General features: G+C 44.3%; 1 protein-coding gene across 1 annotated transcript in view; it reads left to right on the top strand.

The window, feature by feature from the left end:
• The first annotated feature begins 1,139 nt into the window (after positions 1-1,139).
• Positions 1,140-16,189, top strand: part of SLFN5 (schlafen family member 5) — a 30,803-nt gene continuing 15,753 nt past the window's right edge. Inside the window, exon 1 of the mRNA XM_003817989.5 lies at positions 1,140-1,464. The gene's annotated coding sequence lies outside the window, so the exon portion shown is untranslated. The remainder of the gene's footprint in view (positions 1,465-16,189) is intronic.

Below are 16,189 nucleotides of genomic sequence, written 5' to 3'. Positions count from 1 at the left end.
TCGCCAGAGACCTGTGCGGCCCTACAGTGACCTTCTTTCCAGCCACTTTCCCATGAGCTCAAAGCTTTGGATTCTGTCACTTGCAAAGGGTCAGGCCTGATCCCTTGCGGGTTCTTGAGAAGTGAGTAAGACTTCCAGCGCCCCGGCCCAGACTGCGACGACCCAGTCTGCGCCTGGCGCAGGCTCCATAGACGGCTTTTCCTCAGCTCTGTCCACTGAGACCTCGAGCCCTTGAGCAAAAGATGGGAGAGAGAGGGTCTTGCTGGGCGGGCTCCAGAAGTCCTCCTGGCTCTGGGCGCAGGAGTTGGAAGAGAAGAGATAGAGAAATATCTACTCACCAGAATTGTAAACTGGAAGAAGGGTAGAGGAAAGGTGCCTAGAGCGGGCAGTTGGAATCAGGATTGGGCTGAATACTCTAGGAGTCCCCAAGTGCTACTTCTATCCGCTGGGAGCACGGGTTCGAATCTGCCCCCAGGCAGCCCGCTCCTGGTTCTCTTGTCCCCCTGTGCTGCGGCGGGGCCCACTTCGGCCCTCGGGTTCCCCGCACAGGCCACACAGGGCAGCAGCGCGCGCCGCACCCACGGGCAGTTCGAGAGGGCCGCGCGTGGCGGAGCCAGGCCCTTCGCCAGCGCCCAGTACAAATTTAGTACTAGAATTAAGAGAAACACACTGAAATCTGACAGCCCCGCCTAAGACCCGGGCGTGAGGAAGTCTGCGGTGGGTGATGAATACAAAGAACAGTTTCTCTTTCCTGTCAGTAAAACGCTGTTTCCAGAGCCTGCCAGGTTTCGCCCCAGTGGCCACACCTATGCCTGGCAGGTGCTGGTCCGAGCCCCTAGCGCCAGCAAAAGAAAGGAGGAGGACGCAACATTCTCGAATTACTAGGAGAAGGAGGGAGGCTTTCCCTTCCCCCCAGTGCCCCATGTACCAACGCGTCTCGCCATACCCCTTGCCCCTCTTCCAGCAGCTGACGGAGTAATTCGAGTAGGAATCGAAAGATTTGGAGGCGCCGGGGGAGAAACCTGCGGAGCGCTCTCCGAGCCTGTGGCGTCCCAGGAAGACTCCGAGCGGGGCCAGGGAAGTTCTCTGGAGGACATGGGGTGGATACCCAGGTCTCCTTCCCTGGGTGAAATAAGAACTGAAAATCTAAAAATAAAATAAATAAAATAAAATAGAAAACACACAGAAGCAACAAAAAAGCGCTTCCCCTCCTCAGTTCTCCCCAGTCCACCCAAGGTTTACCAAGACAGTTGTATTTGCAAGAGTGGGCTTCCCGCTCCACGGAACGATGCGATTGGGCTGTACCTCTGTCTGTCTCCTGCGCGATGTCCCGCCCTGGGAGGTGTCACGGAACTCAGCTGATATAAGCCCGGGATCGCGCTAGGTCAGGTTCTCTGCTCTGGACTTGGGAGGCTCCGTTGCCTGCTCCCGGAGGGAGACGCGCTGCCGAGGAGAACCCAGCGGGTAATGAATCCCCCGCGCTTCTTTGCCCAGGCCTTCCCCAAACCTCCCCCCGGTCTGCGCGGGTTCTCCTATTGGGCTGTGGTGAAGACAAGGTGCGGCGACTGCAGCTCCCCAGGTCTGGGCGCTGCCGGGAGAGAGTCTTTCCCGCTGGGGAGATTTAGTTTGTTGACTCAGGAGCACCTCCAACGACAGCTAGTGGCAGAGGACCCGGGAGCTGGGAGGCTCGGAACGCGGGGCGAGCTGGGGAGGAGGGAGAGGCGCCGACCCAGCGCAGCCTAAATCTTAGCAAACCAAGCCTGGCAACATTTCCCCACGGTTCAGGAGCACGAAGGACTTAAGGGAAAACGACGAAATCGGGGCTCCCCAGGATGAAGTTAAATGGGTTGTGGCCTGGGGACAAATAGGGCCAATGTCCAGTCTATTACAAGAGGCTTTGTTCCAGAGGCTTGCCTATAAGCCCCTGGCTTGGAACGTCAGTCTTCAAACTGTAACAACAGGGGCAGGCTACTAGGGTAGCCCACAAAGCCCTGTATCCCCCATACAGTGACTAACTAGAGCCCTAGTTGGTCATATCCGCAGTGGCTGAGACTGCGGTGTGATTCCGTTTCCCTCTTGCATGTGTCCCGGGAGCCCGAGTTGTCGAAGTCCAAATTCAGGCTCAGGAACCAGATGTGCTGTTGATGCCAAACACTGACACACAGATGCTTGGAGACAGAGGAAGATTTATTCCATTTGGCCAAAGCGAGAAGGCAAGAGGTCAAGATCTCTCAAATCCACCCTAACAAAAAGAAGTAGTGGGGAGTTTTTATGAGATCAGGAAGTAAGGGAGGGGGAGTTTCAGGGAACCTAGGGGAAAAGTCTTTCTTCGTCTCAGATTACACCTTGAACCACCAGACTTCTGGGCGTCAGCAGCTGGTCACAATGCCCTTAAAGGCATTCATTCCTTCGGCAAAATTTTTTTCTTGACTCTGAAGCTATATCCTCCTGCTTGACAAAGAAACGGTGCATCAGCAGTTTATAATTTATTGCTAGAAAAAGGAATATTGGGCAAAAAGTGGGTAGTTAACATATGCAAATAAGCAAGGGCCTCATCGGAATTTTCATGGTTTCATCACTAAAAATGTTGGGGTGCTGAAATCTTGAGGGGCTCGGTTGCACCAGAAGGGGATCCTTTGTCACTAGTGCAGGCAGGAAGGGATGCTTGAGGGGGGATGGGGGGAACTTTTCAATAGTTCCTCCCCTCCCCTACCAATAGCGGGTGGGAGGGCGTTGGTTTAGAGCCAAGCCTCTAGGAGAAGATGAGAGCAATGGCTAAAGTTTGTCTGGCCTCGCCCTATGAGAAGGGGGCGGAGGCTGTGCCTGCCTTTGTGGGGGAAAAAGAAACCGATTCCTAATCTGTCTGTCTCATGGGAGGTGAGAGTTCCTGTGGCAGGATAACAGACAAGCAATTCAGTGTGATAACATCCTGTGTCAGAAGTATTCATTTAAATGTCACAAGAGGCCGGGCGCCGTGGCTTATGCCTGTAATCTCAGCACTTTGGGAGGCTGAGGCTGGTGGATCACGTGAGGTGGGCGGATCACTTGAGGTCAGGAGTTCGAGACAGCCTGGCCAACATGGTGAAACTCCATCTGTACAAAAAATACAAAAATTAGCTGGATGTGATGACACATGCCTGTAATTCCAGCTACTCGGAGCCTGAGGCAGGAGAATTGCTTGAACCACCCGCTCCCCCCACCATAAAAAAGTCACAAGACTTAAACTCTTTTGTTTAAGAAAATAAGCAGTTTTATTATTTCCATGTAAGAGGAAGAAGAGGAAAATGCTGTGATCCACTCCTGGCCTGATTATGAAAACTCACAGGTGTTTATAGCAGCCCCACTTTAACCATGGGATATGTCCCAAGACCCTAAGTTGATGCCTAAAACCAGATGCCTGAAACCATGGGTAGCACCAAACCCTATATCTAATGTGTTTTTTCCCTATACTTTCACTGTTTCACTTAAAGAAAGCACTTAAAGAAAGGCTTTTCTTTGGCATATCTGAATTGCCAGCATCACTACTCTGGAGATTTGGGGCCATTAAATAAAATAAGAGTTACTTGAACATAAGCAGTATTAGAGTTGATCTGGTAAGTAAGAAGGCTACCAAGTGACTAAGGGCTAGTAGCATATACCGGGCGAGTACACCAGACAAAGGAATGATTCATGTCCCGGGGTGAGAGGGAGTGGATGGCATGAGATTTCATCAGGCTACTCAGAATGAAACTTGAAACTTATAAATTATTTATTTCTGGAATTTTTCATTTAATATTTTTGGTCTAGAGCTGACTGTGGTAACTAAAGCATGGAAAACCACCAGATAAGGGAGGACTACTATATACTATCAGAAAATAGAAATCATTTCCAGTATTATTGTTATGGCAAATTGAATCATATGATATACACTCTTTTATGTCTGGCTTCTGTCACTCAGCATCATTGTTTTCAGATTCATCTATGTCATTGTGGGTACCAATAGTTCTTTCCTTTTTATTATGGTTGAGTAGTCTTCTATTATATGGATAATCAATATTGGCTTCTTCATTCATCTACTGATGGGCATTTGGATTGTTTCCAGTCTATGTCTTTCACAAATAAAAATGTTATGAACGTTCATGTACAAGTCTTTGTATGGACGTATGCTTTTTTTTTTTTTTCCCTCTTGGGTTAATACTTTGGTGTGGAATGGCTGGGTCATATGGCAAGCGTACGCAGAACTTCTTAAGAAACTGCCAAATTCTTTTCCAAAATGGTCGTACCCCTTTATATCCCTACAAGGAGTATATGAGGATGCCCATTCCTTCACATCTTCACCAACAACTAGCATGGTTAGTCATTTTAGCCATTCTAATAGATGTGTAGGGGTATCTCACTGAAGTTTTAATAGGCATTTCCCTAACGACTAATGATGTTGAGCATAATTCAATGTGCTTATTTGTATCCATATATTTTCTTTGGTAAATTGTCTATTCAAGTATTTTATTCATTTTTAAATTGGGTTTTTTTATCATTACTTTTTGAGTGTTCTATATATAATCTACTTACAAGTTCTTTATCAGTTATGTAATTTGCAAATACCTTCTTCCAGTCAGAGGTTTATATTTTCTTTTTTTCTTAAACTTTTACTTTAAGTTCAGGAGTACTTGTGCCTGACGTGCAGGTTTGTTACATAGATAAATGTGTTGCCATGGTGGTTTGCTGCACAGATCATCCCATCACCTAGGTATTAAGCCCAGCATCCATTAGCACCATTCTGATGCTCTCGCTCCTCCTGTTGCCCCCTCCTCTGACAGGCTGAGGCTTATATTTTCATTCTCTTAATAGTGTCTTTCAGAAGGAGAAGTTCTTAAAGTCCAATATATCATTTAAAAAAATTTATTGTGCATCTAGGCCAGGTGCAGTGGCTCATGCCTGTCAACCCAGCACTTTGGGAGGCCGAGGCAGGGAGATCACTTGAGGTCAGGAGTTTGAGACCAGCCTGGTCAACATGGTGAAATGCCATCTCTACTAAAATTACAAAATTTACCCAGGCATGGTGGTGGGCACCTGTAATCCCAGCTACTAGAGAGGCTGAGGCAGGAGAATCGCTTGAACCCAAGGGGCGGAGGTTCCAGTGACCGAAATAGCGCCACTGCACTCCAGCCTGGGCAGCAGAGGGAGACTCCATCTCAGAAAAAAAAAAAAATTATTTTGTTCATCTAATATCATCTGTAAGAAATGTTTGCCTAACCCAAGGCAAAAATATTTTCTCTTATATTTTTCTCTAGAAATTTTATGGTTGACAGGCTAAATATACATACAAACTCTGGCCAGGACATATGCAGAAATAGAACTCTGACCCAGAACTGCTGCAGTAACCAGCCTGGGAAGCCAAAACACAACTTCTGCAGCAGTTGACTGGTAGTGGTCAGGACCTTGTCAATAACTGACAGCATCCTTAATTTTTGCTCCTGATTCCAATTTAGGACCAGTCAGAGAAAGCCAAATATGTTCCCCAAACTAATCATACAGGATGTTCATTTCTAGTTAGCCTGCTTCCAACTTCCCTATGACAACACCCTTGAATCATGTCATACCTGAGCATTCCCTTTTTGTCACTATCAATCTTTCCCCTGCCTGTCTATGAGGCTTTGACAAATGTGAGTGATGATGGCGGCTGACTCCCTCGTTATAGTGAGCTCTGAATAAACAGCCTCTGCTTGTTCTCATCCAGGCAGACTTCATTAATGTCTTTAGTTTCCTTGCAGGTTCCACCAAGGTACCATCTGCCCACTGTGTGGACTCCCATTTTCAAACAGGATGGCTGCTACAGAGGCACCTTGCACCTTGCAGAGAGTGGTTTGTTGAGTTTGCACTGATAGGATAAGTCAGCACTGACTGCATGTCTCCTTTTTTTTAGTTCCTCAGCTACTGATTCTCATTTGATACCTGGGTTTTGTTATTGGTTCCCATTTATTTGGCACCCTAGGTGGAATCGGGCCATTCTCTTTCACCTCTTTTGGCTCTCTTTTGTGTGTGTTTGTGTTGTGCTGTTTAAAAGTGGTTTGTCCGAAGAAGGAGAATGACAGGGTCAGACACAGGCATAGGTCCTACAAGCCTGTTCAAGCTTGCTTCACAGTCCAGTGAGTTTGTGGTTCTCCCTGAACCCATGTCCATGTGGACAAACTTTGTTGTGGGTCACCAATAAAACCAGCTCAGGTTCTCCTTCCATCTTGCGTTTTTGTCCTGAGAGCTTCACTTTGGTCCACGGGGAGTGCTTTCTCTGGTTTTCTGCCTACTGAGGGGCACAGATTGTCTGGTCTGTGTTAGGAGGTGCCCAACTGTACGGTTGGGGACCTGAGACACAAAGTGCACAAGAATTATACTCCTACTGATGGTCAACAGCTCTCTTGGGGTCTTCTAAGTCTAAATACCCTCCTCATCTAGGAGAAACTGCTTCTTATTTGTACAACACTAGCTCATGCACCTACCTTCCTACCTTCCTAATGGCATAACTCCAAGGATGATCTGGGCCTTTACTGGCTATTTTGGGGTACATTTGACTTGAACAAAATTGTTCATTTGACATGCACCTTAGAAAAGTAGGAATAAGATTTCTCAGGATGAATGGGGCTGCCATTTTTTGTTGGTAGGCAGAGGCCTCCAAATGAAATTCTGATCAAAAATTGCTTGATTAAAAGATTCTTTGCCCAAAACCAATGGGAAATTTGACACACTTAAGCAACAACAAACTAGACTCATTTCCCTAGTAAATGCTTCTTTTTCTTGTCTTCCAGTTGCCTCCGTGTATCCAGCTCTCTCTTTTCCCCCTTATCCTTCTATTAGGTTGGTGCAAGAGTAATTGCAATTTTTGCCATGACTTTCAATAATCTCTCTCCTATACTTCAGTCAACTGCTCACTTCTCTTCCCCCTTTTCAGACCCCCTCCCTTTGCCCAATAACTCTCCTAAACTCCAAAATTCCAGTTGCCTCTGAATATCCATCCCTCTCTTTAAGCCAGGTATGCAGACATCTGTAGAATTTAAACCTTGGATCCAAGCTGAATTAAGAGTTATACTTAAAGGTTTCCCTAAACCCAGCAAGACCAGTAAAAATTCATAAAAGAATTTAGAATTCTTCTAGGTACATTTGACCCAAGGTTACCTAACCTCTATCAACTTGTACACATGTTGGTCAGAAACTCAGGTGCTAAATCCTGGAGGGCAAAAGCTGATTGGACAGACTCAGAAAGGGACCCACAGTATCCGTCTTTCCATAGTAAATCCGAGGGTTTTTAAAAAAAGGATCCAAAAAGTAAGGCAAAGTCTCCTAAAAGCCGTACCCAAATCATTTCTAATAAAAATCCATTGGACCATGCAAACAAAAAAATAAAACTGTTGGACTTTTTCAGGATAGACTAGGAAATACCTTCCAACACATCAGTTAAAGAAGGTGGTAAAAAGCAGCCCTTTCATCTCATTTTGTTGGTGGAGTTAAACATGAAATTGGAGACTTAATTCTAAAACAGAAATTGGAATGGAAAACAACCCCTTTATCTGAATTGTAACACCAAGCAGAACATTTTGAAAGAGCTTCAGAACTAAAATGAGACAGGACTCAAAATAAACTTGTGGCCCACTTCCCAATCAACCACCTATTGACAAGGACACTACAGATATTGTAAACAGAACCAAGACAAATAAAAATCCATCAGTTCAGATCAATGAGGGTGCCCAGAGGAAGGAGAAACTACCCAATAGTCTGCCTTTCCCTAAACACTCAAGGTGATTTAACTATAAATACAGGTGGTCAACTTCATCAATTTCTGGTAAACATGGTACTACTCTTTCTATGTTAAACACTGTCCCTTTTGCTCAATCTCTTCCTCTGAGTAAACATACCACACAGGTGGTAGGTATTTCAAGTAACCCACATATAAGCCACATATTTATTCCATCTCCCAGCCCTTAACTGTAGCCCTTGGTCCCTGACTGAAAAACATTCCTTCCTGCTCTTTGATATCATGCCTATGAGTTTAATAGAGACTTAATTTGCAAATGGAACTGTAATATGTATTGATATTCCAGAGACTTCTCTATTCATAATCAAGTTGCACCTGCTATGAATACACCTTTGCTTTCTCTATTATATTTGATGCATACTCCAAATAAATATCTTGACACCAAACCTGACAGTGTAAGGGGCTAAAAATTCCACTCACATAGGACGAATAATTGGAGAAGCAAAATAATAAGCAGAACTTACTAAGTTCAGACAGATCCTGTCAAACCATTACCCAAACTTCCCCAATATCCATAGAAGTCAGACGCAAAGGAATGGCTCGAACCTACAGTTGAAGGCCTTATATGCAAAGGTCCTCTCATATCCCCTAGTAACACTCCTGTCCCGCCAGCAAAGAAACCAAGTGGATGAAGATATTGATTTAAGACTTCAGAACCATCAACAAAATTGTCATTTCTTTTTTCCCAGTAGTGCCTAACCCACACACCATCTGTCATTAATTCTACTTGAAGTCACTTGCTTTACTGTAGTAGAAATTTTCTCTGCCTTTTTCAGTGCACCTTTAGACAGAGACAGTCAATACTTTTCTGCCTTTGCCTTGGGAAGGACAATGGTATAACTGGACAGTCATACTCCAGAGATTCACTGAAGCCCCTGTTTTTGTCCAGATGCTCAAGTAAGAGTTAAAAGATGGCTGGGCGCGGTGGCTCACGCCTGTAATCCCAGCAATTTGGGAGGCCGAGGCGGGCGGATCACGAGGTCAGATCAAGACCATCCTGGCTAAAACGGTGAAACCCGGTCTCTACTAAAAAAAATATCAAAAATTAGCCAGGCGTGGTGGCGGGCGCCTGTAGTCCCAGCTACTCGGGAGGCTGAGGCAGGAGAATGGCGTGAACCCGGGAGGCGGAGCTTGCAGTGAGCCGAGGTCGCGCCACTGCACTCCAGCCTGGACGACAGAGCAAGACTCATCTCAAAAAAAAAAAAAAAAAGAGTTAAAAGACATAAATTTCCCTTGTGACCTTGTGATTCAGTTCTGATACAATATAAAAATGATCTCCTACTTTGTTCCGAGAACAAGGAAGCCTGTTAAAAGGATTCCATTTTCTTGCTCTCAGCCTTAGTAGAAAAGGGACATAAAATTTTTAAGGCTAAATTACAATTTTACCAAAACACAATTCATTATTTGAAGTAAACCTGTCTAAGGAGGGATAAATATTCTCTCCTGATAAAGATTATCCGAAGTTATTGTAAATCCCTCACAAAATGACAGATGAGAGGATTTCTAGGTTAACTGGATATTGCAAACAATAGTTGCCAAAGTTTTCTGAAATTGGAGCACCTCTTTATGGATTGACTGTCTTCAGTGAGGGATTCTCTCCTTTGAAAGTCCAAACATAAAGACCTCCTGGAACCTGAAATCAGTTCTTCAACAGCCTCCTTCCCAAAGCACCCCAACTGTAGAAAGCCATTTTGTCTATTTGTGCGAGAGCGATCTAGAGAAGCCCTTGGGCCTTCACCTTCATGGAAACCATGAAAACCCCATTATTTACTGTAGCCTCACTCTTGACCTGTTTAAAAGGCTTATTTCTCTTGGTTTAGGGCATTAGCTGTCACTGCAAAACTTGATGATGCTTCTGCCAAACTAGCTCTAGGCTCACTCCCCGCCTGACCTCATGGTTTCTCATGCAACACAAACATTACTAATTTGGGGTTTTTTTTGTTTGTTTTTTTGTTTTTTGAGACGGAGTCTCGCTCTGTCACCCAGGCTGGAGTGCAGTGGCGCGATCTCGGCTCACTGCAAGCTCCGCCTCCCGGGTTCACGCCATTCTCCTGCCTCAGCTTCCCGAGTAGTTGGGACTACAGGCACCTGCCACCACACCCGGTTAATTTTTTGTATTTTTAGTAGAGACGGGGTTTCACCGTGTTAGCCAGGATGGTCTCAATCTCTGACCTCGTGATCTGCCCGCCTCGGCCTCCCAAAGTGCTGGGATTACAGGCATGAGCCATGGCGCCCGGCCTTTTTTTTTTTTTTTTTTTTTTTTTTTTTTTAAAGACAGAGTCTTGTTCTGTCGCCCACGCTGGAGTGCAATGGCATGATTTCGGCTCACTGCAACTTCTGCCTCCCAGGTTCAAGCGATTCTCCTGCCTCAACCTCCCGAGTAGCTGGGATTACAGGCACACACCACCACGCCTTGCTAATTTTTGTAATTTTAGTAGAAACAGGGTTTCACCATATTGGCCTGGCTGGTCTCAAACTCCTGCCCCCAGGTGATCCACCCATGAAAAAATCTGGTTGAATCTTTACTCTGATAATCTCTGGTGCTCTCAAAATGGCCACTTGCTGGCACCAAATTATTTAAAATGGATATTAGCTAAATTTCTCCATGAAATTACTCATTATAATATAGACAAATTGGTCACTATCTTAAATCCACATCCGTGGGAAAACTAAAAAGACAGCTGAGCGGTGGGGCATGGTGGCTCATACCTGTAATCCCAGCACTTTAAGAGGCTGAGGCAGGAGGATTGCTTGAGGTTATGAGTTTGAGACCAGCCTAGGCAATCTTGTAAGACCCTATCTGTACAAAAAATTTAAAAAATTAGCTGTGCACTGTGGCACGTTCTTGTAGTCCTAGCTACTTGGGAGGCTAAGGCAGGAGGATAGCTTGAGCCTAAGAGTTCAAGGCTATAGTGAGCCATGACTGCACTCCAGCCTGGGTGACAGAGTGAAAAGCCCTGTCTCTAAAAAAACAAAAACCAAAAAGGACAGCTGAGGATATTTTCAGGTTATGTGTCGCCTGTCAACAACATAATCCTGGAAAAATTCTAATGTCATCTTTTGTTCCTCTATATATAATGTGCCTTTTTCCTCTGGATGCTTTTAAGACTTTTTTCTGTATCACTGGTTTTGAACAATTTAATTATGATGTTCCTCAGTATTTTTTTTTCACATTTCTTGTGCTTAAGGTTTGTGTAACATCTTAGATTTTAGATCTTGATTTTTGCTAGTGTTCATCAAATTTTCTTCAAAAATGTTTTAGTTGTTTCAGACAGCAGAGTAGCCTAGTCCCTAGTACTTTATTCTGACTGGAAGTGAAAGTCTCATGAATGTAGTTTTGAAAATCACAGTTCCTTAGACACAGTAAGGAAACCAATGGCCTCACCCTCTCCCACTTCTCCTGCTTGCCAGGAGCCTCTTGTCTCTCAGGCTTTTTCTTCTGGCATGTGTTTCTATATTTCTAAACAGCATGCTTATTTTCTCCTTTCTCCCTCCCACCCCCTCTTATTTTAGATATTGTCTTAGTCCATTTGGGCTGCTGTAACAAAATACCATGGACTGGGTGGCTTATAAACAACAAAAATTTATTGCTCACAGTTCTGGTGGCTGGGAAGTCCAAGGTGCTGAGAGATTTGGTATCTGGAGAGGGCCCTCATAGATAGTGCCTTCTCACTGGGTCCTCGCATGGTAGCGGGGGTGTATATGCTCCCTTGGACCTCTTTCATAAGGGCACTAATCTCACTTATGAGGGTACATCATCATGACCTAATCACCTTCCAATGGCCCTATCTCCTAATATCATCACCTTTAGGGTTAGGATTTGCACAATGAACTTTAGGGAGTTGCAAACATTCAGACCATAGAAGATACTGTTTATTTCTGGAAGATGACTGTATAGCACTCTCTCTCTCTCTCTCTTTTAAATCTTTGGAGACAGGGTCTCACTCTGTTGCCCAGGCTGGAGTGCAGTGGTATGATCTTGGCTCACTGCAGCCTCAATCCACTGGGCTCAGGAGATCCTCCCACCTCGGCTTCCCAAGTAGGTAGGACTACAGGTGCATGCCACCATGCTTGGTGTTTTGGTTTTTGAAGAGATGAGAACCCGTTATCCCATTATGTTGCCCAGGCTGGTCTTAAGCTCCTGGCCTCAAGCAATCCTCCCACCTTGGCCTCCCAAAATGGGGGAATTACAGGTGTGAGGCGCTGTGCCTGGCCTGAGTAGAGCTAACACTTTTTTTTGTTTGTTTTGAGATGGAGTCTCACTCTGTCACTCAGGCTGGAGTGCAGTGGCATGATCTCAGCTCACTGCAATCTCCAGCTCCTGGGCTCAAGTGATTCTTGTGCCTCAGCCTCCTGAGTAGCTGAGACTACAGCCGCATGCCACCATGCCTGGCTAATTTTTGTATTTTTCGTAGAGATGGGATTTCACCGTGTTGGCCAGGCTGGTCTTGAACTCCTAACCTCAGGTGATCCGCCCACCTTGTCTTCCCAAAGTGCTGGGATTACAAGCATGAGCCACTGTGCCTGGCCAACACTTCTTATCCTATGCCTTCCTTCTCCACAACCTGCCAATACAACTATATCTTATATCATCATTTTTTATCCGAACAATATTCGAAGTTTATATTATCATGACTAGGACTTTATTTACAATGGTGCCAAATAATGCCTTATGGTTATCTTTTATTTACTATACTACTTTTTATTTTAACTTAGCATTATTGTCTTGTATTTGTATTTGTCTATCTTCCTAAGTGCCTATGACCAATTCATCCCCTACTCTCCACCCTCTCAGTTTACTAAGTGATCTGTCAATTGCATGGTCTTAGGCTCTGTCCACCGAAGCCTGCTGCTCTGTTGTGCAGTTTTGCCTGTGATCTGTAGGCCTGCTGTGCAGCTGTTATTCCCAGACCTCCCTTCACAAACATCCAGGGGATTTTTAAACTTCCTTTCCTTGTTGAATCTCTTGTTTCCTGCATCCACTTTTTTGAGGGAAGAAATGCAGGGGGCAGGGCAAGGACAGTGTCCAGAGACCATGAAATCTGAAATCTCAGTTCACAGTGCCAACTCTTACGACACAGGGTTCTGTAATCATGCATGAGTCACTGTTTTTCTTCCTACTTCAGAGAACTTCAAATTTTGCTGGCAATGCCCAGCATCCATTACTGCAGGCATTCTATTTTGGTGTCATCAACTTCCCTGCTCAAGTTTTCAGTGCACTTGGCATTCCTTCTGCATACATGTTGAGGTTTAAATTTCTGGATTTCGGCCGGGCGTGGTGGCTCACGCCTGTAATCCCAGCAATTTGGGAGGCTGAAGCGGGTGGATCACCTGAGGTCAGGAGTTCGAGACCAGCCTGGCTAACATGGCGAAACCCTGTCTCTACTAAAAATACAAAAATTAGCTGGGCATGGTGGCTTGTGCCTGTAGTCCCAGCTACTCAGAAGGCTGAGGAAGGAGAATCACTTGAACCCAGGAGGCAGAGGTTGCAGTGAGCCGAGATCACACCACTGCACTACAGCCTGGGCAATAGAGCGAGGCTCTGTCTCAAAAAAATCAAGATAAATAAATAAATAAATTTCTGGATTTTAAAAAACTCACTATTGTTTTTCAATAATCTATGAGGGGTGAAGGAGGTACAGACATCTTTCTTGGGATTCTTAAGTTAGAATCTCCTGTTATTCTTCTAATTAGGAAAAGGATTAATGATGTTAAAAAAGACAAATCTTATTGTTAATGGCTCTGCAAACCAACAACACAAAAATATTTAGAGAAAAGTGCTGAAGGAAATGCATTAGAATGCTAAATCTTTAAATGGTGAATCTATAAGTGTTCTTTTTCTTTAATTCTGCCTTTAGTTTTTCTTTCTTTGACACATTGAGCACATATTACTTTTACTGCTGGGAAAAATGTAAGTTGAAATAAAAACAATATAGAAAACACTGAATCTGCTTTTAGAAAATGACTACCATGATATGTGTGTGTATGCGTGCGCACATGTGCGTATGCGTGGGTGTTTTAGCAGAATCTAATCTAATCTGTGTGTCTCTCAGAGTTGGGAGGTAGAGCCTTAGGGCTTTAATTAGAGATGAAAAGACATACATGGAACAATGGATGGAGTCCTGCAGGGGACCATTGTCTGCCTGAGCAGAAAGCTTGTACTTGTATAACAATGCCTGGGAAAAAAAATGAAAACTCATTTCATTTTGGGATAATTTTATTGTAAAGTATACCACACATACAACAGAGAATACAACTTTATTACATAGTTAAAAATAATATTAAAATAAACACACATGTATTCACTCCAGATTAAGAAATACATTTCTAGAAGCTAAGAAGCTTCCTGTATATTTCTCCCCTATTTCTCTGTCTCCCTAATTCCACCCTCTTCCTCCCCAAACAGAGGTAGCCACTATTTTGAATGTTCTATTATTTCCTTACTTTTCTTTATGATATTACTACCTATATATGTCTCCCTAAATAACACATTATTTAGTTTTACCTGTTTTTGAACTTCATATAAATGGAATCATAATAGATGTATTCTGTGGTTTGTGTATTTTTTACAACATTATATTCTTAGAGTTCATTCAAAATAGTGCATGTAGGCTGGGCGCGGTGGCTTACGCCTGTAATGCCAGCATATTGGGAGGCCAAGGCAGGCAGATCACCGGAGGTCAGGAGTTCAAGACCAGCCTGGCAAACATGGTGAAACCCTGTCTCTACTAAAAATACAAAAATTAGCCGGGAATGGTGGCAGGCACCTGTAGTCCCAGATCCTCGGGAGGCTGAGGCAGGAGAATCGCTTGAACCCGGGAGGCAGAGTTTACACTGAGCCGAGATCACACCACTGCACTCCAGCCTGGGCAACAAGAAGTAGACTCCATCTCAAAAAACAAAACAAAATAGTGCATGTAATAGTGAAAGTGGATGTCATTTTCCATATTGAGAATGACTTTATTACTGTGTATTTCCAATTTTTTGCTATTTTGAACAGCAATCCTTTGAAAATTCTTGTTCATCTCTCCAGGATATCTGCTTTTTTTTTTCTGTTTTAATCTCACAAAACACTACCAGTTTGGTTGTTTTACACCTGTTTCAGAGTATATGCAAATAGGTTAAAACGATTTTCCTAAAGACACAAAGCTGGCAAATACTGGGAGTTTGAACTCAGGGTTTCCTCATTCCACAGCCCAAGCGATTTACTATTACACGATGCCACCTTCCTTTTAGTGATTGCCTTGTGGCACAGCTGCATGAAATTGTGGTTACTGAGGTCAATCAGGTCATAAAAAGCCTCTTTTGATCTGATTTCATGCTTATCAAGCAGCCTTCTGAAATCTGGCTTCACATACTCTACACCAGGGGTCCCCAACCCCCTGGCCGTGGACCAGTACCTGACTGTGGCCTGTTAGGAACCAGGCTGAACAGCAGGAGGTGAGTTTAAGTGAGCATTACCGCCTGAGCTTTGCCTCCTGTCATATCAGCGGTGGCATTAGATTCTCATAGGAGCGTGAACCCTATTGTGAACTGTGCATGTGAGGGATCTAGGCTGCGCGCTCCTTATGAGAATCTAACTAATGCCTGGTGATCTGCGGTAGAACAGTGCCATCCTGAAACCATCTCCTCACCAACCCCCAACCCCCATCCGTGAAAAAATTGTCTTCCAAGAAACTGATCCTGGGGACCACTGCTCTAAATCTACAGGAATGAATGAGATGCTTTGAAATAAACACCTGAGCTCCCCCATAGTTACATTTCCCACTGAACAGTAATCAAGTATCACTGTGACTCAGCTATTTCTGTTTTGAGTTTGGGGTACGAAATCACCTTCCCTCAGAAGGGAACTTTGGGGTCCTAAAAAGATTAATTTTATGGTCCTGACATGTCGAAGACTAGGTCTTAGATACAATTAATTTCACCGAGGACCTGCCATTCCAGTGTCAATTCTTGGCAGCCGGACAGGTGGCTTTTCCTGGCAACACCCCAACAAAAACTTGAGCTCTTTTGCCAATGTTTACATTGTGTACTCGTGATTTATTATCTACTGGATCTCAGATCCTTTGCTTCCGCTGGAGTAAAGCAATTTTTTTTTTTTTTTTTTTTTGCACTAGTGCTTGATGTCTTGTGGAGTTACTATGGAGCAAGCTGAATAACTGCAGCCTGGTGCTGAGATGTTGGGCTCAGTCTTGCCTATGCCCCTTGTCACTGAAAATGCCCCTGCTCACAGAAACACAGCTAGGATGTATATATATGATGTTTTTTGACAAGATGGAAACCGTTTGGATTAGGGGAAGCTGACGTCGTTGCTATGTATCTGTTCCATAGCAGCAATGACAGGTTGCCAACTCAATCAGATGTGTCCCCTCCCAATATTAGGCTATAAAATAATCTGAAAATTGC

This window comes from Pan paniscus, chromosome 19, assembly GCF_029289425.2.
Source record: "Pan paniscus chromosome 19, NHGRI_mPanPan1-v2.0_pri, whole genome shotgun sequence".
NCBI lineage: Eukaryota > Metazoa > Chordata > Mammalia > Primates > Hominidae > Pan > Pan paniscus.
This window is presented reverse-complemented; position numbering and strand designations above follow the sequence as displayed.